At 40.6% G+C, this 15,218-nt stretch overlaps 1 protein-coding gene across 5 annotated transcripts in view; it reads left to right on the top strand.

Moving 5' to 3' along the window:
* Nucleotides 1-6,971: 6,971 nt before the first annotated feature.
* Nucleotides 6,972-15,218, top strand: part of LINGO2 (leucine rich repeat and Ig domain containing 2) — a 484,582-nt gene continuing 476,335 nt past the window's right edge. For all 5 annotated transcript variants that reach the window (XM_071424531.1, XM_071424533.1, XM_071424529.1 and 2 more), the window contains exons 1-2: nucleotides 6,972-7,110; nucleotides 9,312-9,368. The gene's annotated coding sequence lies outside the window, so the exon portion shown is untranslated. The remainder of the gene's footprint in view (nucleotides 7,111-9,311; nucleotides 9,369-15,218) is intronic.

Here is a 15,218-nt window from a genome sequence, read left to right as displayed (position 1 = left end):
TTTGGCTGGGATAGAGGTAATTTTTTTACAGTAGCTGGTATGAGATTATGTTTATATTGTTTATATTTGTGAACAGTGTTGATAAAACAGGGAGTTTTTGTTATTGCTGAGCAGGGCCTATGCAGTGCCAAGGCCTTTGCAGCTCCTTACCTATCCCATCATCAAGAAGGCTGAGGGTGTTCAGGGAGCTGGGAGGGGACACAACTGGGACAGCTGACACAAGTGGTATCCCACATCATATGGCATCAGGTTCAGCATATGAAGAAGGGGGAAGAAGGAGGGAGTGGTGGACATTCATAGTGAAGATATTTGTCTGCCCAAGTCAGCAGTACATGTGATGGAGTTTGGCTTTCCTGGAGGTGGGTGAATACTACCTAACGATGGGAAGCAGTGAATGAATGCCTTGTTTTGCCTTGCTTGTGTGCATGGCTTTTGCCAGTCCTTGTCTTAACCCACAATTTTTCTCAATTCTACTCTAAAAATTCTCTCCCCAGGCTGACTCTAGGGGAGTGAATAAGTGGCTATGTGGTACTTAGTTGCTGGCTTGGCTTAAATCACAGCACACTGAAAATAAATGTTGTTTATTCATTACAGCAACTATAAATTCTTGCCACGAGCCCTTGTTTCTACAATACTACAAACAGACCCAGTTATCTATCAACTACCATCGTACTTTGGACTTTCATGCAGGTACCGGGCATGTCCTATTAGCTTTTGTTCAAACATATTTTCTTGCATGTACCTCATGTTCAAATTGTATACAAGTATTTTAATTAAAAGCATTGATAGGATAACTGACAACTATGTCAATACTTTTAAAAAAGTTATCATAAGGTTTCAAATAAATGCTGGAAGTAATAATATATACAATCAGCTTTAGGCTGACCACTTAAATTGCCCTTTCTTCAAGAAATGACAATGTTAATTTTCTTTTTCCTTATCTGTCAACAAAACTATTGCTCTTCCTGCTATACATGTATGACAAGTACTAGAAATTAGTCCTAAATAACATTTTATGATTTAGAACAGCTTTTGAACAGCAACAATAGCTACATCCTGTTCTTTAGAAGAGTAAAAATGTTCTGTAGCTAAGAGAAATTGCTGAGAGAAAATGTTAATTTTGAAAATTCAGGTTGGCTTCACCTGTGAGATACTCCTATTTTACACTGGTAAATTACATCCTCTTAATGCTATTGACATCATACTTATAGAAATTGGAGCAAAGTAACAGTGAATAAGATCCAAAAAAACAAATTAAGAAAATGATAAGCTAGTTTTCTTTAAGGTAGATTTCCTATGATTTAGGAATGTTCAGTACTTTTCTCAAAGTCTTTCTACCTCCAACATTCATGCAATCCTCAAATAAAATGGAAGTACATAATGCCCCTCTATGTCCACCTTCTATAATCTAAAGCAGGTGAATGGGAATGCATAATACTTTTGTGAGAGTTTATGTTTACTACAGCCCTCCTTCTGAACAAAGAAAGGAAAGGTGGGTAATTAAGCACAAAAGAGAATGTATCATTCCTGCTCAGTCAGAGATGCATCTAATTCTGGCCTTTCCAACTTTTAAGAGAGGGAAAAACTACAAATCTTCCATCTTTTGAGAGCCAAATGAGTAGTAATTGTGCATTGGAGTTATGCTGCTATCTTTCTACTGGTATTTAAGAGGGATTGTTTCTTATCCAGAATTATTTGATGACCTCTAAGAATTAAATTTCTGATCCGTAGTTTGTAAAGACATGATTTCTATCTGCTGAATACTTTTTAACATAATGGAGACACTTTATATGTGATTAGAAGTAAAAGATATTGAAATATTCACCTCTGTGATGAAAAAAGCAGAACAGATTATTTATTGGGTCTGAACTTATTTAAGTAGTGATATATAGACACATATTTTATGAAACCTCGTTCCCCAGTGAGTGGTGCTTGGGGCAAGAGGGTAGTGTACTGCACTGAAAACTTGTATGGCTAGGAAGAACTCTGGGATTCCCACTGAGGAGCTACTGCAGCATGCACAAAAGCTATGCCGAGTTGCAGAATAGTACTATTTTGGTAAATATTACGATTTGAGCTCAGAGATATGTGGTCGTGATGATTCTCCCATAGCATATCTCATGCCACTAAATTCTAAATTGCATCTATTTTGGCGCAAAAATGTGGGCCCCGTTCATGCAGCAGTTGTCCTTCCAGCACAGGTCCTTTTCTCATTCAGCAAACTAAGAATGTCACCTTTGGTGCAGATGGCAACAGCCCCACCACCACCACCACCTGCTAGACAGCACACCCTGTCCACAGTTAGAAGACCTACACAACACGTGGTGCCCATCACTCAGTTCTGGAGGTTTAGCCACCATTTCCAGCTTTCACCCTACATGCAGAGACAGTGCAAGTACCGGCTTTAAAGGAACAAAGCAGGTTCTCCTTATAATCCACTGACTATATTTCATTCAGCAGAACATTTGTTAATTCCACTCAAACTGCTTCTCAAACAGTCAAATGGAGGAGATGTAAAAGCATATGAACTAAGAAGGTATTAGATCTTAAATTAAACTAGTGGCAGTGTAAGAGGTAGGCAATGGGAAAAAAAACCCCAAAAACCTTTGACTAGCAGTTTATTTTTTGATATCTCTTTCATGGTTAGGAATAATTTTATATTACAAAAAAATATGAATTTTTCAAAATATAATTTTTCACAAGAAATTGTAACTTCGTATGTGAGCAGCATTTTTAAAATATGCATATTTTGAAAATACTTAAAATTTGAAGTTTTGAGTTAATTTATCATTGAAAGCACTTTTTGAAAACTTTTAGCCATATATTGATATGCATATGTAGATGCTAAATAATTTTTTCTTATTTTTAATTTTTTTAATGTATTTTTTTCTCCTTGTAGATAGACATACCATCATCCAAACGATGATTTAACCTATGATTTCATCCTATCTAGATGCCATATAATATGCTAAATACTGGGACAAAACCCAAAACCACCATGAGAACACCATTGCGAGCCCAGTTCTTCAGAGATTCATATGGGTAAGCATTGCTAAAAATCTGAAAGAAACTTATTGTAGATACCAAATCCAATAGGAAGAGCGCTGTTTGAATTCTTGCTACAGAAACCTCTGAGGGCCAGTACAGTTACTGAAGGAAATCTTTACAAGACAACTAAAAATAGTTGAAACACTTTGATACATTTAATATTTTATGTTAAATTTTCAGTGATTCAAAGATTTTTTAATTTCATTTAAAGAGGCACAGTCTTTACTTACAATACAGTTGAAGGTAAATGCATAATCATTCTTGTTTCTATAAGAACTACTTTTTCAGAGGTAATGACAAAGTAAGTATGGTTGTGATCTTCTTTTTCCTTCCTTTTTCAGGCCTTATGGCAAAATAGAAGTACAACACCCTTTCAAAGTCCCTTTTCAATGAAGAACTAATGGGTACTTTTGAAAATGCTTTTAGATTGCGTTATGCACATACCTCCTGAGAGGAAAAAACAAGTCTCATCAGCTTCGATTTTTATATGGAGCCCTAACTGAATGGCCAGCAGTACGGAAACATTTGATTTCTTGTTCTGCAGGGTTGTTTTATCTCTTCTGAAAGCCAAATACCTACTAGTGAAATGGTAGGCTTCTCAAGCTGCATTAAGGTTGGGCATCTTACTGCAAAAGTACATTTTGTGATTCACAAAATACGCACAATACTTTCAACTGGTCATCACAACAGAGATTTGACTGAAGAGACACAGGAGTGCTGTTAAAGCTTTCTAATGCTCCGTTGTTTATTGAAGTTCCCTTTGGTGATCCCTTCTGCTTAAGTTTCAGTCTTCAATTTTTTCCAAATCTCACCTGTAGCATCTCCTTTCTTCAAGAACAACTCCAAGGGCCCCAGATAACCTGAGCATTTTCCTGTTCCTATTTTTATTTTGTTGTAATTCAGTCTTTATGTACAGCTATCCTGCTTTGTCTTCCACTTAGAGTAATGCCCTAAAGGCGGCAGTATTCAGAAGAGACTAATTTATTGTTGACGGTACTCTTACAGTAGATGAACTACTTTATCTTGCTATTTATATACCTCCAGAAAAATTACACTGGACTGGCAAATTTTATAAACATCTATATGCAATATAAAATTTCTATGGGGTATCAGTGCAATTTCCTCAGAAATAATTGTGCTACCATCACTAACTGGAGTTGCTAGCTACTGCTACTAACTCCACAGAAATCATAGAAATGTTTTGCAACTACTGTGCAACAGCTGGGACTCAATATTAATTAAAGTATTTGGGTACTCAATTTGAGACCAATTCAAGGAACATTGCAATATGTAGTCAGTGCTTTATAAAAATGGGTTAATTCAAAGAAGTCAGTGAGTTAATTGCTTTTGAATCCAGATAACAGGCTGTTTATTTTATGAAAAATAAAACCAGGTACCATTTTACTGTGTTCTCCCAACTTTGCAGGAACTCACAATCATTCATTATGGATCATTCCTTCTTATTGTTTCTCCCTGTAATATAGTATAAACCAAAGTTCTCCTGTGTGGATGTTTAGCATGATTCTGGATTAACAGTGCTGCATTTTCCTGATGAGTGCATTACATGTATTATAGCATGATCAGATGTTGGACCAACATCAAGATATTGTTCTTTATATTTATCAATGGTTAAATGTAACTAGCTGGCCTTTGGTTCATCTCCCTATTTGGGTGGCTTATGACACAGAAGGAGCCAAGATGAAACAGAAAATCTCGGTAAGATTTTAACCCTAAAGACTTGGTAAGAAATTAACCCTAAAGCTGACTAAAGAAGCTAAATGGAAAAGCTTCTGCTGTAAAGACAACAATTTTCTTATCTGTGAAGTATGGCTAGCTACCAGGGCTTCTGCGTGGGGATACTGCTTGAAAAAAAAAACAAACAAAAAACCCAAACACTTAACCTTGGACATTGGTGGTAAAAGAATAAATGCTATATTTCACTTGTGTAAGTTTCCTTTATTCTAAGTCTTCCACCATATGGGTTATGTATGTTTACATTTACCTCCCACCCTCTTATGTTAGCAAAAATCTGTGCAAACTGTGTATGTACACACACTCGTACACTTATGAAAGTGAAGGGAGAATGCAAAACATTTTACAACTCAGTTACCATTTGATTCTTTGAAACTTTCATGTCACTGCTCCTACCAGTAAGTAAAACTCCTCAACTACATCAATTTTTCATCCGTTTTAGAATATGCAGGTTTCTGACGATTGCAGCTTCCAGAAGCTTTCTACAGACAGGGATATGACAGGGATAGGACTTGCTGCCAGTAAAAAAAAACAAAACCCAAAAAACAAAAAACCAAAAAACCAAAACAAAACGAAACAAAAAAACCCCCAAAAAACAAAAAACAAAAAAAAACCAAAACCCCATCAGATCACCTTAGAAAATGTTAGGGACCTCGTATTGCTGCTCATTGCTGCTCCTGAATTGCTCAATGTAAACCTGACACTCCGTGTCCGCCATTAAAAAATGTGTTAAATCCGACTATTTCAAAGAGTACAAAGAACGCAGAGTGAGCTACGGAGCTCCAAACCCCACGCAGCACTAACTCCGCAAGTGCAGGGAGGAACGGGGCCAGCAACAGCTCTTCCATCAGCAAACGCAAACCAAGCAAGCGACGAGGAGGTTGGAGACGCCCTCACACCACCGCCGCGGCCAGCGTCCTCTCCGCAGTACCGGTCCCGGGGAAGCCTCGGACGCGGCCGCCTGCAGAACACAAGGCCGACGGCGACGATCATCGCTCCGCAGCTGCACCCCCGTCCTGTCGAGCCCGTGCCCGCCGCCAGACCCCAGGCAGCCCTCGCCCGCGGGGCCTCCCTGAGGCGCCGGCGTCCCCTCGCCCGGTCGCACAGTGCCCTCCTGCCTCCCACCGCCTCTTCTGAAGCGTGCCCAGAGCGGCCCCGAGCGGCGCCGTCGGGCGTGAATCGGGACGGTCCCAGTGCGAGCCGCCGGGTCCCGCCGGCCGCAAACCCGCGCCCCCTCACCGCGCCGCCCTTGAAATGGCCGCCCAGGCGCGCGGGTCTCCCCTCCTCCGCGCCCCCCCGCCCCCTCCCGCTCCCGGGGGAGGCACATCCCCGAACCGCGGCACCCCGCGGAGCCGGGGTTGCCCCGACCTGCATGCCGCGGAGCCGGGGTTGCCCCGACCTGCATGCCGCGGAGCCGCCCTGCTCTTCCCGGAACACGGCGGGGAGGGAGCAAGGGTGGAAGAGGGGGGATCAACCGCGCCGCCGCCCGCGTCGGGGAGGCGGGGGCACCGCTTCTTGCGGGGCTGTGGGGGCGCCGCACGCGCTCCCTCCTCACGGCGGGGAGGGTTAATAAAGGCCGGCGGCCGCCTGCCCGCGGCCGGAGGTGCCTCTCCGCGGCTCAGCAGTCACCGGGATAGGGGTGGCTCGCTCGCTCGCCACTCCGCGAACCGCTCTGCCTCCCCGAGGTGCCGCCGCTGCTTCGGCGGGACTCGCCGGCGTGTGAGCCGCCGCGCGGAAGGAGCCGCTCCGCCTCTGACAGAGACGCGCCCCCGCCTCCCCTCCCCACCGCCCGCCCGCCCTCACCTCGAGCTGGCGCTACCTCCCCGCTCTGCCGCCGGTGCCTCGCCCGTTCGCCACTGCGCCCCGCTGCTGTCCCCCTGGCGCCTGGCTCCGCCGAGGGGCAGGTGGCCAGCCCAGCCCTTTCCCCCATTGCCCTGCTGCGGCTGCTGCGTCTCTCGTCCCCCGCTGCAGGGAAGTCGCAGCGGCGATTGCCAAGCGGGCGGAGAGGACAGGAGAGGAGTGGAGCCGCCGGCGGCTCGGGCAGCGCGCTGCGTCTGGGTCTCCGGGAATGGACTGGGCTTCGTCCTGCGCCTCAGCCTGCCCGTGGAGAGGAGGGCGGTGATCGTCCGCCCAGCCCGCCAGGGAGGAGAGGCACCCCGGTTAAATGCCACGGCTCCCCGTCCGCTCCCCGCCGCCGCCCCGCGCATCGCTCACCTCGGGAGGGGGCTGTGAAGGTGGCGGCAGAGGCAGCCTCGGCTGCGGCGCGCCCCACTGCCGCTCGCCGTGAGGGAGCGCCCCGGCAGCCGCCAGGTAAGCGACGGGAACACTCCCGGTGCCGTCGGGGGTGGCGGCCGCGGGGAGTCCGCTTGTGAGGGCAGAATAAGTTTCGCGGGGGGGCCTCTGGAAGCGAAGAGGATCCCCGCGTCGTGGGGGTCTGCGCCTCCCGATGCGGGGGCTGCGGACGGCGAGAGTCGGCGGGACGCGGTGCAGCAGAGCTCTCCACCGCCGCCCGCCCCGGCCGGCCTCGTCCCCGGCCCCCCGAGGGCTCTTGGACAAGCGGCGGACGGCGCTGCCCGCCGTGGTGAAGGAGGGTGTCGGGCTGCCCCAGTGGCGGGTTGGGAGGGCGGGACGCCATGCCCAGCATCACACCTTCCCTGGGGAAGAGCTTTCTCCGCCGGGCGGGGAACCGTGCGATGGGAGCAGGAGTTCTTCGGGGGCTCCGAGAGACGTTACAAATACACAATAGTCCTTTGTCACCAGCGAAGAGATGCTTCCACACCTGTGTCCGCTGCTGTGGTGGATGTGCTCGCTGGAGTAGTGCATCAGTAAAGTGGGTCTAGGGGGGTGATGGTGCTGCTGCACGGTGAAGGCACTGTTTTACCTTCTGCACAGCAAATCCAGAATAGCCCCCCCTTTTAGGGAGCAGCTCGAAGTACATGCAGGTGCTTCTGAACATACCTGGAAGAAAAATAACGGCAAGAAAACCATCCACTGATTCATCATTGTCCAGTCTCTTGAGTCTAAAATATAAGGTTTTGCAAGTCCTGTTCTATAGTTGCTGGAGTAAACAGCAGTGCTTTGAATGTTCTTAAGCATTTTCCCATCTAGCTTTCCTTGCCAAGCAAAGAACTGCAGTGTGTTTTTATTACATGCTGCTGTCTCAAAATACTGTTATTTCAAAAGATTTTCTCATTTAAAAAAAAAAAAAAACAAACAACCTCTCACATAAAAAAGAAAACGTCTGAGCACAGAACACTTAAAAAATAAATCAGATCTGAACTTGCATTGCTTGCCAAGTGCTGGGTGGTGGTGATGGGGGCAGAAAGAAGCACACAGCTTTACTGTGCTTTTGTCATGAAAATGAGCCATGCAGTCTTTATTTCAGTCAAAACTACAGCTCTAGGGGAATGGAAGTGAAAATTAGTTTGCATAATGTTCATGGAGGTAAGCCATAACCTGTAAAACCATGAACACAATAATTCTGAAGCCTTACCCTACTTTTTTTAGTGACACATCTGGAATCAACAGATCTACAATGTAAAGTATGTGTAAGATTTTACCTCAAACCAATGTATATGCCGTATAAATAATGATCTAGCATTTAATTTACCATTCAGAACTACAATAGCTGCCTCCACATGGCAAAAAAAAAAAAAAAAAAAAAAAAAAAAGAGGCGTTAGGAGGTAGAATAAAAGGATATGCTTTCCTGAGCTTCTACCTTCCAGTGAAAAACCTAAAATTAAAAGAGATGGTCTCTGTTCCTTCTGTATGCAATCAAGGCACCAGTAGTTCCATTAGAGGCTACACCCTTTCCAGGAAGTGTTTCATTGTAGAGTTGGAGCTGCTATGTGGTCTACCTTACTATATAATATGCCACACAGAAGAGTGCACTAATGTCAATATTTTCCTACTCCTACTATATATATATATATACATGTAAATATCCCAGTCAAAATGGGATTTGGGATTTTTTCTTCAGATCAGCACTTAAAATGATTGACACCTCAGCTACTGTGCCACATCCTTATTTTTCTTGAAAAGTAGTGTTTTTGACAGTAGCTAATATATGTGAATCAGAACAGTGATACTATTCATTTTAAGTAAACAGAATATCCCTGAAAACTGCTTTTACTGCTCTGAATTCCCTCTTCAGAGAGTAGGAATAACACCTACATAGATTGAACAACACAAGGTGTGATCAGCTACATAGAAACAGCGTGGTTTGGTAACAGGTATCAGATCTTTTGTTACTGTTCTAGAATCCAGACATTCTGTGAAAGGGCTCTAGGAGGAAATGTTACCCTGCATAGTTGCAGCAAGAGATGAAAAAATACAAAGTATTAGAGAAGCTCGTTAGTTTAAGGAGCTGTCCACAACTACTGTGATTAATACTCCGTTGGCACGCTACTGTGAACTAATACCAGGATTTGGGTATCCTGCAGTTAAGAAAAAAGACCAAAGTAACTTGCCCTTTGTAGTTCTGAAGCCCTATCATTTTTCTCCACCACAGACAGTTAAGGAGGTCTGAAGATTGGAATATCAGTGGCCGTGTGCCGAGTTTAACAATGTAAGTGTATGTTAGTGCCTTTTTCATATCTTGTATTAAAGCCATTCAAATAACATAAACACAGGGTGGGTGTGGTTATTGGAGAGGGAGGGTATCGATAAGGATTCTAGGAGGACTCCTGTGGTGATTTTTCTAAGTCATGCTGATATGACTGTTGCTTGTTTTTAGAGGTTTTGGTTTTTTGTTTGTATACCTTTTGACTGTCTGAACCCTAGTGAATAAAGTGCAGGCAAAAAGATTAAGGAGTTCTAAAGGCTCTGTATATAGCTGTCTGTTGGTTTATTGGCTTGTCCTTTGTGAGAAGGTGGATTTCTTTATAGCTGTTGCTGGTAATTAAAAATCCAGATGATGGACAAATGGAAGGATAAGTGGATCAGTTTCAGTAAATTTATATGATACTAGGTATGTATATTGGTCCTATTGCAAAGGAGCTTATTTGGCTACTAGTACTATGATACATTATGCGGAGTGCATTCTAATTCTCTGTGCTTTCCCTTCATTTTTTTGTACAGCTATTAAGGAAATTTAAGAAAATTCTATTTCTAAGTAGTCACTGATTGACATGCCTCTGCATAAGGCTGATTTGGCTAAGGTGTGTCTAATTATGAATCTTTATAAATTGTTGCTTATTTCTAATTAGTACAGTGACTAGTTTAACTGTTGATTTTCCAAAATGTTTTAATCTCATGTGGTTTTAGCCAGATACTCATTTTTTCACCTAATTTGAAAGCATAAAATCAAGACTTTTCTTCTTTTCTGGAGAGTGTGGCCTTTCTGTTACTTAGAAAAACATTAAAATAGATGAGATGACTCTGTAAAGAATGGGATTGAAATATTTGAAATTTATAGACACTGGTCTTCAAGATATGTAATATACCAATCAATGTTTTCTGTGATGAGATATCAATATTATTCCCATGAGATATGCTGAGTAGAATTCATATTTGAGCTGCTTCCCATATTATAAACCTTTTGATTCCTGGGGGACAATTTAATTTCTTAATGATGAAAATCTGTGGAGGAAGGAAGATAAACTGTCATCTGTATTGTATAATGACATTTTGGTGGCCCATTTTCTGTTGATAAAATGCAAATCTTGTGATTTTTTTTTTTTCTATCAGGAACTATTCTATGAAGCAGTAGTTCACAAGATTATTTATAAACATACTGATCATAGCTGCTATTTGATTACAGCCTAATCTCTTATTGCTCTTGAAACTGGAAGTAGATATTTGTATCAGCAGACTGTAGGCAAGTCTTGTTCTATATTGATATACTGTTAATGTTTTCAGATTGACTATTATTGTAAAAGTCCTGTTAGGTCAGTGTGGATATTTAGTGAACACCTCTTCTGCATGGTGGAATTAGTGGACCATTTAACCCATCTTTCAGAACTATTCCTAATTACATGCAAATAGAAGTAAGGGTGCATTGCAATTAATATTTTATGGAAAGTGGAAATATTTTAAACTGCTTCTTACTATTGATTTGCACTTCTGCTAACAGTTTTCTCATTCCCTTCATAGTATGCAAGCATTGTAAAGAAATGCCAAAATTCTACCTGAGTTGTTGTATTTTAAATGGCATAGTCAAAGTAGGTGATTCTTAAAAAAAATTCAGAAAAATAAATGTTTCTGAAGGGAATGGATATCTTGATTTTCATCTGATGGTCTATTTCATCTATTAAATTTCCTAAAAACAAAGAAAACTGAGAAAATTGGGTTTTAGTTGGGCAATAAAGTGGCATAATTTATTAGCTGTCAATCTCAAAACTAAAGTTGCAATGAAAGAAAAAGGAATAGAGTATTTGTCGACTTTTGTCATCATTGGAAATAAAACTAAAATGTATTTCAATGGAGTAAACAGAATTACTTTCAGCAGAAACATTTGTTTCTATAAAAATATTTCTTTATTGTGGGCTTTGTTTGATTAACTGCAAAATGCCTGTCCTTTGGTCAGATTAAGGAAAAATAATTATTCTAAAGTCCTATTTCTTTTTGCTTAGCTAGTATTTATACAACAGTACTATGATTAATATTTTATAATTTTGAATAAACATGCTTTATTTCTACTTTTTTTTTAAGTAAAATTTGCATGGCTTCTTAAAGCCATTATTCTTCAGGTGGACACAGATTCTTTTCAATGGTAGAAAACTCCAAATATGTCCTGTAAAACTATAGGTAAGAAAAATTAACTCTTACTTTTTTGATATTAGAAGTTATAATTTAGAAAACTGCTTTTGTTCTGATATGCATGTTTAATGCCTAGGAGCAACCAGTGGTCACTAGTTAAATTTATAGGAATTTTATAGCACTCCGTACCCCTCACCTCTCCCTGTCCCTCAGCTCCCTTTAAGCCGACCTGTCTTCAGTGTTGAATATTTATAAGAGCCATGGGGTGGCATTTACTGAGGCAGACCAAAGACCATCTTTGAGCTGTACAAATGCAGATCTCCATCTCTAAGGGAAGAGTGGAATTTCACTGGAGTCTGGTGTTTTTTCTGTAACTGAGTTTAATATATCACATCACATCACTAGAGAAACCAAATAGGCTGGTCTTAGAACACGACAGCTACTTAGATTGTCATCTCCTGTTCACTTTCCAACCTGAAGAACTTTCATCCTATTATTTCCTTCACTTTATCTTGTTTCTGAGAAAACACAAAGTTTTCTTCAAATGGTATTTATTTCTCAATTGCTGCAATTCATAAAATGCATTTCAACTTGTGTTTTGGTGAAGTATTTATGAAATAGTAGTAGATGCTGGTTGTGAAGAGTCTCATGAGAGAATTTCTTGAGGAAAAGCTCACTTTGGCATCTTCAGGATTCTGTTTCCTTTAACGAAGAAAGATTTGTGTTCCTCTGTGACAAGTCATCAAATAGATTCCCATTCACAGCACACATGAGCTTCAGCAATGATATTGTCCCATACACCTTTTGCAGACCAGCATGTACCAAAGTCAGTTGAAATCATCAAAACTCCACCACATCTGGAATGCATGAGTTCTGCAGGCAGGTAATGTGTGTGGGGAGGACACATACAAAGACTCAACTGTGTTTTATCATGTTTATAGAGACTGAGATAACCTCAAAGAGACAAAAAAACAGAAACAAACTTCTTGGGAAGAAGAAATTATGCTTCCCTTTAGGCCCTGGAGAATAAAAAGGAGGGACAGATTTCAAGATTGTGAGATTTTACAACTCTGCAGACCCTTAGTTGGGATAGATAACACCTGTCAGCCATAGTAAAGAGGAGATAGAGTTTGTGACTGTTTGTGACAAAATCTCATGTTTCTGAAGTGGAAAGGACTAGGAAAGATTGAAGCTGGAACAGTGGAGTGTGACTGGGAAAGAGAGAGCCAGACAAGCCCGTGGCCTCTCAGCATCAATTTGCCTAGCTGCTCTCAGAAGTAACCAACTACACTTATGCTTAAACCCTGTGATTCAATTTTCCAGGCATAGCAGTAATTGTCCTGAAAGAAGAGACTGTGTTGCTATTCCTTTCATGGGTGTTAGAAAGTGTTGAGATTCAGAAAGCCACTCATCTTCAATGGCCCCATGTGAGTACAAGACTTGCTTTAGATATTCCTCTGAATGCCTCCAGTGCTGTATGTAACTATGAAAACCAGAACAATTATAAAGAAGAAAAGAGGAGACTTACCTTTCTATTAAATAGAAAGTATTACTTTGAGCATTAGTATCAGGAATAGATTTTTGGTTTGAAAGCCAGGAAAAATGTAATGTCAATAATGTACATCAGGAAGAACCATTATGGAAATGGGTTGTGTTTGTGGCAGTACATGAGGAGGTAGTCTGGAAGAATTCTATGCAGAATTCTACATTGGCCAATGGCTTTATAGGCTTTATAGTACTTTTGATTTTTTTTTTCTTTTGTTTTGTTTCTTTTTTGAACTACAGAGTGGGAGTAACCAAATCTATTGAGAAAATAGCTGTCTCATGCCAGCTTTTCACTGTTCCATTCCCAGTGTAAACTGGCGCACATTGCAATGAAAAAGAAGCACTTTGGGCTATAGGCAACATGTGAAAACAGAATATATTAATTTATTGTAGTGAAAGCCTTCAAAAAGTAAGAGGACCAGTTAAATTTGAGATAAAATTCCTTTGTGCTCACAACATAAACAGACTCTAGTGCAAACAAGAATTCATTCCAATTGGGAATAGATTCAGTTTGCTAGAATAGGTTATAAAGTAGATAAGTAGATTCACATAAGCTTAAACCCCAAGAAATTCTTGTTTCTGTTGTCTCCATAGACAATGAAGAGGAAGTAATTATGTTAGAGTTATTGCAAAAGTAGTGTAAAGATGTATCAAGGTAAAAGGCAGTGGAACAATTGTAGAAATTAAACTGCAGTAAATAATAAGCTTGCAATAGCTTGCTTCCTAGATTTCTAAAGAAAATGCATAGCTGAGCACCTGAGTGACTTCTGAATCTATAATTTATTTTTAAATGCTATGTCTGATCTGGAGGATAGCCACTTATTAGGAAGAAAAATTAGATCAGGAATTAATAAATAGTAGTCAAACCCCAAGGAAGTAATTCAGAAAAATAAATGAAGTCAACATCTCAAAACATCTAGATGAACATATCAGGAAGATATGATTGCTGCCCACTTTAAGGAGACAAATATACAAATGTGCTGTAATAACAGTCTTGTCCAGCTTCATTCTCACTGCCAGCATGGCTTAAAGTGAATGTACAGTTACATTCTTATTATAAAACACTTTTCTTGCTGATAACATTTCTTCAAAATGTTCATATACTGTTTTAAAAAGCTTGATTAAAGGAACAAAGTTGCATGGGTGTTCTTAATAAAAGAAAGAGATTGTAAATAATTTAGTTTTTTTATTCTTTGCAACCAATATTTCTCTGTTTTTCACAGACCGTATTCTGAAAATGGAAGTTATGTTGAGCCATTAAGTCTTTCGTATTCTTTTAGGGATAGAGTTTTCAGAACAGGAGTCATTTGGGGCTTTGAAAAAACTAGTTCTTGTAAGAAACAGATATAATTTCTACTCTGGCATAGAAGTAATTAAGTAGTGGGCAGTGTTATGCACTGGGGACTGCAAAATAAGTCATCAAATTACTCCTGTTAAACAGTTATGGGGGAAAGACAAGTTAAAAAGTCTTGTACATGAAAAAAAAAATATTAAGAACTCTACAAAAATCTTGCTTAGATTTATTCAGTAATTATTTTGTACTTTTCCTTTGTGAACAGTTTTTGCAGTTTTGAAAACAGCCAAAGGTAAAAAAAGAAAAAAAATCACTGTGATGTATAAAAAATTAAAACCCTTCATGTACTTAAAGATTAACATGCTAAAGCTTTGAAATGGAAAAAGTAGAGGTATGATAAAGTTATATAATAATAAATATTCTAGTTTCTATGATTTTTTTTTTCCCCATTAGACAAACAGAAAATCATGTGATGGGTAAAGAAATTTGAATTACTATCTATTTAAAAATTAATAGTCCATTAACCAAACAGTATTGAAGTAAGAATTTCAGGATTTTTTTTCCTAAATCCATAGAGGTATTATAGCCAGGCAAAATTTTTTAAACAGCACTAGAAGAACAAAGCATGAGTAAAAAAAAAATAATAAGAGTGCTCTGAATATCATAAAAAAATCTGTTGCATTAGGCCATGTTGCTCAATTGCTTCCCTGGCTTTGGCAATTTTATCTTTTCCTGTGGGGCTTTAGCTGTTGGCTGAAGCTATTTACATTGCTCAGAAGGAAGGGTACCAGAGAGTATGAACCGTCAATTTAATTGTTGCACCATTGGTTACTGCACCACTAACCAACCTGATTTACATGGCTGTTTGACCAGTACATG

Source organism: Agelaius tricolor, unplaced genomic scaffold, assembly GCF_023055355.1.
Source record: "Agelaius tricolor isolate 1412-34295 unplaced genomic scaffold, bAgeTri1.0.p SCAF_4, whole genome shotgun sequence".
Lineage (NCBI taxonomy): Eukaryota > Metazoa > Chordata > Aves > Passeriformes > Icteridae > Agelaius > Agelaius tricolor.
The sequence above is the reverse complement of the archived record's forward strand: the minus strand, read 5'-3'. Positions and strand labels throughout refer to the sequence as shown.